General features: G+C 47.7%; 1 long non-coding RNA gene across 1 annotated transcript in view; it reads right to left on the bottom strand.

The window, feature by feature from the left end:
* The window catches only part of LOC102469230 (uncharacterized), a 14585-nt gene extending 4776 nt beyond the window's left edge, over window positions 1–9809 (bottom strand). Inside the window, exons 1-3 of the long non-coding RNA XR_003551447.1 lie at window positions 9462–9809; window positions 7802–8336; window positions 5951–7056 (exon numbers count right to left, since the gene is read on the bottom strand). This is a non-coding gene — a long non-coding RNA (uncharacterized LOC102469230). The remainder of the gene's footprint in view (window positions 1–5950; window positions 7057–7801; window positions 8337–9461) is intronic.
* Window positions 9810–10211: the final 402 nt, after the last annotated feature.

Below are 10211 nucleotides of genomic sequence, written 5' to 3'. Positions count from 1 at the left end.
TGCTGAACCTTAGTCCTAAACTGCAACTAGGCTGTTATTTTACACACTCATTAAAATCAGATGTCCACTTCTAAAGAGCAGAACACATTTAAAAAGGAATATAAAACAACAAAAGAATTCAGGATTTCAAAACGTAATCACCATAACGCCAGCGTCATTTCATCCTTAGTCCTGATTTACACTGTCTACAAATAAGATGGGGAAATTGAAAGTTTTATTGGCATTTATTATCCATTTTGGAGGATTTGTAACTCTGGCGTGATTTGTTGACGTTAGAGCTGCCTTCCAGGACTTGTAAATCAGCTTTCTGAGGTGGCAAATCCATGCTGCCTTAGAGACGGAGCTCAGCGGCCGGGTGGACGTAAGAAGAGGTATCAACGCTGTGGTAGACCGGATGTCACGGACAGGGCCCAGGGGCCCAGCGAGTCCTCACAGCAACCGACAGGCCCTTTCACAGGTCTGCCCAAGTCCTGCATGGCCTGTCTGCTCACATCACCTGCCCGGCTGGCCCACGTCTGCGGTCGTATAGCCGACAGCGACACTAAGACTGGGCCTGCATGTGGAAAAGCGGTTTTCCTGGCTATGATTCTGGTGGCTGCAAAGCGAAGTACGAGGCTGAGCCCTGGCTAGAGCAGGCCCGGAGGTCTACGTGTTTGAGCTGAAGCCTGGCTGAGACGGTGCGAGGAGTGCGGCTGTGCCCCCTCCGAGAGGCAGCCTCTGAGGCTTGTGCTTCTGCCACTGCCCTTTGGAGCACCGTCTGCGCGGTGGAAAGGCCCAACCGCCACGTGGAGAGGCGTGTGCCCGAGAGAGCACACGTATGATCTTCCATGTACACGTGTGCACACGTGAGCTTCTCTTGGAAATAGCCAAGGAGGGAACTTGCTCGTTGGTGGGTAGTAAATGCTTATCTTTATTAGAGAATTCCAAATTCCTTTCTGAAGTCACACCTGCTTTTGTTTTTAACAGCCATGTGTAAGAGTTCTTTCCGTCTGAGTCGTACTTCCAAAAGTGAATATTGTTAGAATTTTTAAACTTCTGCCCATCACAGATTTGTATGAAACATCGATTGCCAATCGGTAAAGTATTTTCACACCCTGATTTGCATTTTTCCAATTAAGATGAAGGTTGAACATATCTTTCTATTATTTTTAGCAGTTTCTGCTTCTATTTCCTCCCTGTTCACACTCTTAAAATCCGTTTTTCATTGAGTATTTTGCCTTCCACTATGGATCTAAAGGAGCTCTTCATGGACCCTTGGTTCTAGCCATCTGCCAATTTATCATGTTACAAACGCATCTTTCCAGTGGATAATTTGTTGTTTTACACTCTTTGAAGTGTCTGTGATGAATAAAAACATCTTGTTTCTTCTCAAATAGTTGATGATAAATACATGTTTGTTTTAATATAGAGTAATTTTAAGTATCTCAGGTGAAAGATTTAATGTAGATTTTACTTTTACAATGTAGCACCGGGGCTTCCGGTGGGCCCTGAGTCCACGTGGGCCTTCCCTCAGGAGCCCTGCTTAGATGTGGGCCATCAGAGGTGCCCACTGCTCTGGGCATGCTCCTTTGTCCCTGAGTCAGTCGCTTCACTGCAGAGGGGCACTGTGAGCTTGGGCCTGGATGACAGGGTATCGGTGGGGAAATCCGAAGAGCACCAGATCTTAACCCATCTCATTCTGTGACTCTGGGAATCCTATCACCCCCAACAGTTTCCTCTAAGCAACAGCTGAAATCTCAACACCATGGGACCGGCAGATGGCATAACGGGTATGTAGCTGGACTCCCATATAGTCAACTGCAGTTTGAGGCCCAGACCGAGCAGCTTAAACCTCACACCGGGCACGTGTGCATGCGTGCACAAGATCCCAAGGGGAGAATGGAGGAGAAGGGATTGTGGCGTGGTCATCCCCCAGGGGGTGATTTCTCACTATCTGTCTCCCTGTCTCTCTCTGTCTTTCCTGTGAGCACATGCTCTCTATAGCAAAAATCTCTCTCTAATAAACGAAACACGAACACCAAAGAAATCTCAACACCAAAATGCAAGAGTGACAGTGTCTTAAAAAATAAGACTCGTTAATGATTTTTTTTCTGCTGTAGGGTACATGCGTATGCCAGAGAGACAGAGTGAGAGAGAGAGAGGGACAGCATCACTCATCAAACCACTGTGCTCAGGCTGAAATGCCCGGCCTTCACCCCTCACTCAGTCACCAGGGGAGCGGCTGCCATGGGCAGGGTATGACCTCAGCAAGGTGGCTCTCTGTGGTCATGAGGCCCTGGGAGGAGCGGGCACCAAAGGCTGATCACGCCTGCCCTCCCAGCTGCTGACGTGCAAGTCTTTTCTCAAATGGACGTTTGGGCGAGGCATCTCCAAGACTAACGCTCGCCCCAGTCAGGCCCCCCGAATGTCTGTAGCCACTCAACACCACTTTCAAAGTTGGGGCAGTGACAGAAAAGTTAGGACGGGAAGAGAAAGTGGCCTTAGCCAGTTATGGCTCTAAATGGCTTTCATTGCTGACGTCAAAAAAACGTGCGACCACTTGGAAAAATTGTGGGAGCCTTTCCTGAGACTTGGGTTTTACAGAGTTTCTTAAATCTGTGAGTATGGCCAAAGTGTTGCATCCCCGAAAGAACCACGGCAGATGACTTCATGGAGTAATCTCACCGACTCTTCAAGGAAGAGGTTAATCCAGTGCTACTTAAACTGTTCCAGGATAGAAAAGTATAAAGCAGTGTTTGAAATGATTTTTTATGAGTTTGTAATATTATTCAAACCTAAACCATACAGCTAGAAAAAAAATCTGCACGAAAAACCAATTTACCTATATTCATAACAAACCAAATTCAAAGTGTATTAAAGAGTAACACCCTATAAGGAAGTGGGACTCAACTTCAGAGTTTCGAAGTGTTAAGAAATCCATCCATATAATTCACCTTAGAAATAGTTCAAAAGAGAAAAATTACATTATCTCTACCGATGCTGAGCAGATACTGGATGAAATTCAATAGCTCACCTTAATACAAACTTTAATAAACAGAAAAAAATGCTTCTTTATATGACATATGACTATATGAATGTGTATTTAAAATTTTAAATATATCTTAACCTTATCCAAAGTCAGCATCATCCTTAATGAAAAAACAGTAGACTCATTAAATTAAAATCCAACAGGACTTCGGGGGATCTAGATAAGTTGTGTATAAAATTTGTATGGAAATTAAGCAAGCAAGTAGAGCTAAGGAAATTTTGACAAAGAATAGTGATTAGAGCAACAGGTGGCATGGTGGTTAAGGTGCTGGACTCCCATGTCCCAGATCCAGCAGCTTGGAACTCATGCTGGGTACGTGTGCATGCCCAAAATCCTAAGAGAAGAGTGGAGGAGAAGGGATTATGGTGTGGACTTCCTCCTGGGGGGTATTTATTAATTTCCCTCTGTCTCGCTCTCTGTCTCTCTCTAGCGAGTATGCATGCCCTATGGCAAAACTTAAAAAAAAGAAAAAAAAGAATAGTGGTCAGGGGAACCTAGATTTTCCAGGACTTAAACCATATTCTCTATCTGTATTAATTAAAACAGACTGGAGGTACTACATGCTTACACAGATAGTGAAATGTGCCGTAAATCCCAGAATATAAACCGAATACATGAGAGAACTCGTATATGGAAAAGGGATAAAATTGATCTCAAAAAATGAAGCTGGTAAACAGGGCAGCCATCTGAAATATACATACACGTATAAATATGGCTCCTGACCTCACCCCACACTTGAAAATCAGCTCCATATTTTTCAAAGATTCAATACAAATTGAAGCCATAAAATATTCAAAGAAAATATGGAAGAGTTCTTTAAAAATCATCTTGGAGAGAGGAAGTCATTTCTTATAACACAAAACCAACATGAAAAACTTAGAAATTTAACCACATAAATGTAAAAATAGAATTCTGCAAAGGAAAATACAAACGTAAGTCAAAGACACACCACAAGGTAGGAGCAAATATTTGCAACTCATTGCAAATGTAGAGAACATCTACTTCATAACAAGCTTCTGCAAATTAATACAAAACACAGGAATATGAAAGAAAGGTGAGCAAATGATTTCAAAAGCCCGTTCGTGAAACAGGAAGTACCAGAGCTCCGTCACATGCAGAGGGACCCCACTGCACCGAGATCCGTGGTGAGGTGCTGCTGCACGACACTGGGGTCATCTGGGAAGTGGGGGTTTGATTCCTGCGTCAGCCTGAACTCCTCCACTCCTCTCTCAGGAATTTGGACACTCACATATGTGTGCCAGATGTGTTTTTCAGGCCACCAGTTTCGGGACTTGAACACTGTCAGCCATGTGGAACCCAGGCGCCTTAACCAACTGCCAGCTGCCCTGGATACCTACAATTTTACATGCTTCAACTCAGTACTCAGAAATGATCAATACAATGAGTTTCTGAACAAAATATACAACAAGAGCAATGTAAGTGTCAATCAGTAGGGGCTAGCTAATTAAATTATGGTACATATTTTCAGTGGATTACCATGAAGACATTCATTTTTAAATGTATTTTTATTTTTGCTGGTGTGGAATAATAATAGACCACAGTGAAACTGTATGCATAGCATGCCACCGTTTCTGTAAATATAAATGTGCAGCTATGTAAAATAACATAAGCATAAAGTAATATATTCATATATATTTTCCAGTATATGCAAACATTTTCCAGACATGAGACAAAAGAAAATCATTATAATACTTGCCTAAGGGGAGGAGAGTAGGTGACTGGAACCAGAGATAAAGGGACATTCCTGTCGTTTTGGCAAAAAATATTTTAAATAAAGCAATAACCTAAGATATGTGCTTTGGTCATATGTAAGTTTATTTTTTTATTAAATAGATATTTACCAAGAAGTTACACTCTGTGTTAGACATAGTTCTAGGTGTCAGTTGGCAGCCTGAACCAAACATACAAATTTCCTGCTCTCTTGACAACTGCTCTTTAGTAGGGGATGTGATGGTAAATTGTAGGCGACCACTTGACTGGATTAAGCAATACCTGGGGATCCGGTAAAGCATTCTTTCTGGGTGTATCTGGGAGAGTGCACAGGAGGCTGGCATGTGAGTCCTTGGACTGGATAGAAAGAGTCCCGCTCTTGATGTGGGCACCATCCAATCAGGTATCTGGTGGGGACTTGGGCAGAACAAAAAAGCAGAGGAAAGACAATTCCCTCCAACCCCAGGCCTGGGACACTCTGCTGTCCTGCCCTTGAACAGAGAACTCCAGGCTTGCCAGCCTTCAGGCACTCGGGCTTTCAGTGTGAGAGGCACCCATTGGCTTCCCTGGTGCTGATGCCCGTGGTGGCCTGGCATGTTTGGCTAAGAGCCTCATTGGAGGGTAGAGACTCCGAGCCTTCTGCACTCATGGGAAAGGACGCTTCAGCCACTCATCAGAAGATCCTACAGAGTGGAGGAATGGAGAGGCCACAGTATTCTGGGGATGAGTTCACGGCAAAGTGAAAGGGATTCAAGTGGATCTGGACCGAGTGTAAAGAGTCTCCCAGAAAGGTCACAGCAAAACATGCAGACGCACACTTTTAAGTCCAAACCCGAAAGCTGAAGTTTAGAAGCACATGGGTCAGGAGCGCGTTTAAGCACTGAGTGCCAAGTGGGCTAAGTGCCTCCCTCAGGGCAGAAGTCAGTCTGGGGACAGAGGTGGAAGGTGGACTGTATGTGACAGACCTGTCAGGGTTCTGCAGAGAGACAGGACCAACAGGATACACACACAAAACACATGTACCACAGAACATGCACATACACGATAGGTACATGTGTTCCACGTGTCCCAGATGTGTGTAGCTACGTTTTCGATCATTGGGAAAGTAATGACATATTTTTCTGTTTTCCTTTGCAAAAACGCAACAGGACTTTGCTGCCACCCCAACACATTGCACGGAGGCGGACTTACTGTAAAGATGGCTCATGCAGGCAGGGAGCTGCGAACCCACAGTTTGCGGGGAAGCAGGAAACAAAGACAGGAACTGATGCTGTGGTCGCGAGGCAGAATTTCTTCTCTGAAACATCTTAGCTTTTGTTCTTAAGGCCTTCAGCTGATTATACTAAGCCCACCCACATTATCCAAGGTAATCTCTTCTACTGGAGGTCACCCGGTCACAGATGTGGCCCACATTCACTGCATCTCCGTGGCTAGCCTCTAGATCAGCATTGGGTTAAAGCAGTGGATGCCAGGCCCTGGTCAATGTGATGCAGAAAACGAAATAGCACGTCGGATATCAGCTCACCACCCAGGGAAATCCTGAACGTTGAAGGAATTTTGTGGATTCTAGCAACACACGCTAGAAATTTTAAGAGTTGAGTCTTGCAGCTAGTTTTCCTGAATGTTTGCTAACTGCTCATGTTCTTGTGTAGATCCAGGATTCAAAGTTATTCTGCTAATCCACCCTGGGTTAGGAAATCTCATCACAGGGCTTGGCTTCCAGCATGGCAATGAGGAGTCACCCGGAGCTACGTCACCTTACGGAGGAAGAACATGTGGACAGGGAGAGCCCTGGTCACGGTTCTTTTTGAGGCAAGTGATCACCCCTTGGCTTAAGGATGTCTTGTGCCTGTCTGAAAACCGTCGTGGTGTGACAGCATCGACTGTGATGGGGCTCGTTGGGGACAAGCCTGACAACCTCAGAGACCTGGGTGCTGTATCTTTCCCTCAGGTCGGTGGACACGGCTGCACTAGCATGAGAACCCTCCGTCCCACATGGCCACAGAGTTTAGGCCGAGGTTCTCCATTTTTTCCACCCAACACAGTCGAAGTATACAGCATTCTCCCCTTACCAACAGACGCTCCTCGCCGAGGGAACCGGGAAGGATGGCCCACAGGCTCTGAGTGCAGAGGAAGGAAGGGCTACAAACCTCGGTTCTGCTCTGTCTCACGAGAATCATCCCTCCAGGCAATGGAATTGTGCTTAGCAATTCAAACGCGCTCTTCTAGGAGGTCTACTTAAGGTTGGACAGTCCGAATGAGCTCCAGGATTTCCCCTCTTGTCTCTCTGATGTGACCTGTGACACCAACCACAAATGGTGCTCTGATTACTGACCTTGCTCTCACTCATCTGCAGTAGCTTCTAAGCCTCGGCAGTTTATTCACGGCCGTGATCATGTTCCGTGACGACAGTCACAAGCATTCTGTGGCAGACAAAACAAACACACGTTTGGTTCACAGGTGTTCTGAGTCCTGCGGATTGTAGCTGGGCAGCTGCCCCTGGCTGGGTTTGCTCATCTGTCTGCACACAGGCACCGACCAGCAGATGCCTCTGTGACCTTGGCTGGGCATGCTCCAGGCCGGGGTTGGGTGGCTGCTAGCGCGTCTTAGACTTCCTCGTTCGGGATGAGTGAGACAACCCAGCTCTGCTTCCTGCATCTCGTCCTCTGTGGAGCTAGTCTGGGTGTTTCTCATGGAGACTGCGTGAGCTGAAGAGCTGGCAGGAAAGCACAGCTTCCTGAGGCCTAAGCACGGGCCCAGGATATGACCACTTGGCTGCCTTCTACTGCCTCTAGCAGGTAAGACCAGCCCGTCTTCCCCTTTAGTGGGAAACACTGCAAAGTCACATACCCAAAACAAGCAAAATGATTACACCAAAGGATAAGAGAAACGGCCATTGTTACCATTCATATCCCATGGACTCCAAACAGCCAGCATGAAATCAAGTTCTTGCATAGCTTTTGCATCTCCTGGACACCTGCATCAGCTGGCTGTCATCTCTAGTAAGCCAGACACGAAACAGTAGAAATGATTCTCCTTTACCTGTACCGAGAGCGCCGACCTTCCAGGGGCGCGACGGTAACTGGAGTTGGCTCCACTCAGCAGGCCCTCCGCGGTGCTGGCCAACAGCCCGGCCCTCCTCGCTCTGCCTGTCCTGTTGGCCGAGGTCTCAGGCTGTCCCTGCACTGTAGCACCTTAGATCTTACTAATGCTGTCTTGAAGTTACTAGGGTACTGTCCAGGTTTAGCAATTTCAGGATTCTCCGTAACTGTTCAATAAACATAGCTATTGTCATCGTAGTGTAGACTCTCAGGAAGGTGCTGCATTTGGGAGCAGACCCAGAGTTTCTTAGCCAAGTACAAGCGGAATCTCACGATAAACTCTGGTCCCATCAGGAGTGGCCTCCCAGGACAGGACTGGGAATACGGGCTGGTGTGGCTCATGAGAGACGGCTGTTAGGACAGCGACCCTGCTGTCACTGGGCTGTAGGGTGATGTGTGTGTTAGTTATTGCTCATTTTATTTAACTTTCGCACTTCCACAAACTTCATCCATTGTCGTTATCTTATGGCACGTCTCTAAGGCAGGAAGAGGATGCGTCACATATATAAGAACTGCTTTTTCCTGCCACCAGCCGATGTCAGTGCTCACGTGGGTGATTAGTGGCCTCACACAGCTTGCAACAGCTGGTTTGCACAGCCAAAGCCCAACCTTCCGAAGTCAAGGTTTGGAGGCTTGCCACAGGAGGCTAGTTAAACCCGTCACTAACTCCTCGTTTACTATTTTAATAGCTTTCTTGGCATCAGAGCCGGCAGCCTGGATTCACTCTCTTCTCAATATAAAAGGCGTGAGTTCAGCCTTGTCACTCTCTGTACCCTCACTGCGCCTCACACACAGGGGACAGCGGTTTGAAAAGGTCAGATCAACACAGAAGAGAAGTTTATGCAAAAGCACAAATAAAACACGTAGACGTGCAGAGAGGCACTGCTCAGTCCCGGCAGCTCACGAAGCCAGACCATGGCTCGTGCAGACGGCAAGTCTCCTCCCAAGTAGAAGGCGAATGAAGGGCTCCCACTGACTGAGGGCGCAGTGGCCTCTGCCCACGGTGTGCATGGGTGACTGGATTCTGGCCTCACTCAGAGGTAGTGAGACCCCATACACGGAGCCCTGGTCCCTGCTTGTCCCGCTCAGCGGCTTCATCTGCTCCTTGCAAACCTTCTGCTCCGGGAAGCTTGCATCACCCACCCCACTACAGAAAGGAGAGACTGAGTTTCCAGGAGGGGAGGAGGTGACTGGCCCCAGGCCACGCGTCTGTCAGAGCAGAGGCAGACTTTGCACCCAAGAGCCTAATTCCAAGCTCAGGGTTCTGTGAGAACGAGGAGTTTAGTTCACACGGAACTTGGAATCCTGGAGGCCCTCCCATGTCATGATAATGGAAGCGATAGGTCAAGTCCACATATCTCAGGTAATAACAGGTTATCACCCGGACTGGGTGAGGAAGGCTGGGGACACCAGTGAACTCTCTCTGTCACCTGGGAGGAAACGCCTTTTGGAGATGAAAGCAGGCCAGGCAGAGATAACCCTCCACTCCCTGGAAGCTTAGTGCTAATTAGTGGCCCCTCACCCAGGCGTGTCTCTGAGGGACCCCCTCCACTCACGGCTAGTAAGCGGCTGTCCCAGCTCTGGCCTCGATTCTCACTCACCCCAAATCCGCGTTGCTCCAGTTTTATCTATCCTGTGAATTCCTTCCGCAACTAGGATAAATGTCTTGACCATGACTACCTGAAATAAGAGCTAGACCCAACACCAGAGAGCAAGGCCCTTCTGTTAGGGACAAATCCCAGACACTCGGAGTTAGCCACCAAGGGTTCCGATTGCCTGGAGGGATCACCGAGGTCTGGCTTGGGATGGGGGAGATGTTATCTCTTCACTAGTCCTCAGGTTCAGTGAAGGACTATGATCCGGCTTTTAGTTTCCTGGGAACAAAACCTGCCTGGCCATAGTTCGGGTTTCCCAACTCAGAACGCAGTGGGCATGGCAAAGCCCTGGCTGTAGTTTCACGTGTGCGGTATTCTTCCCCTTGCCCCCATATTTCCCACAGTGGAGGGTGTCAGAACTTACCAAGGCACTCCCAGCCCAGGAGAGGCCACGTGACCCGGGTGGATTTCTGATCTGGGGTGACCAGTCTGTTCAGAGCAAAAGGCCAACCAGCCATCAGAGACTGGAGCCTGACCCTGGAACTTTGGCTTAGAAGGTCCCAGTTGGCAAGTGAGGGCAAGACAAGCCGTGGAGACCCTGGCTAACTGGGAGGCCTCTTGTCCCAGCTCTGGTCTCATGGGACCACGAGTTTGGTGCAGTCGCCAGCCTCTGTGTGTCGGGAAGGGCAACATGACATCAGGGCTTCGTGTCTTCCTCCCACTCCCTGCGTCTCTGTTTGGCTCACATTTTGTAGG

The sequence above is a fragment of the Tupaia chinensis genome, unplaced genomic scaffold (assembly GCF_000334495.1).
Source record: "Tupaia chinensis unplaced genomic scaffold, TupChi_1.0 Scaffold000695_1, whole genome shotgun sequence".
In the NCBI taxonomy this organism is placed as follows: Eukaryota; Metazoa; Chordata; class Mammalia; order Scandentia; family Tupaiidae; genus Tupaia; species Tupaia belangeri.
Note: the sequence above shows the minus strand (reverse complement) of the source record. Positions and strands in the feature narration are given on the sequence as shown.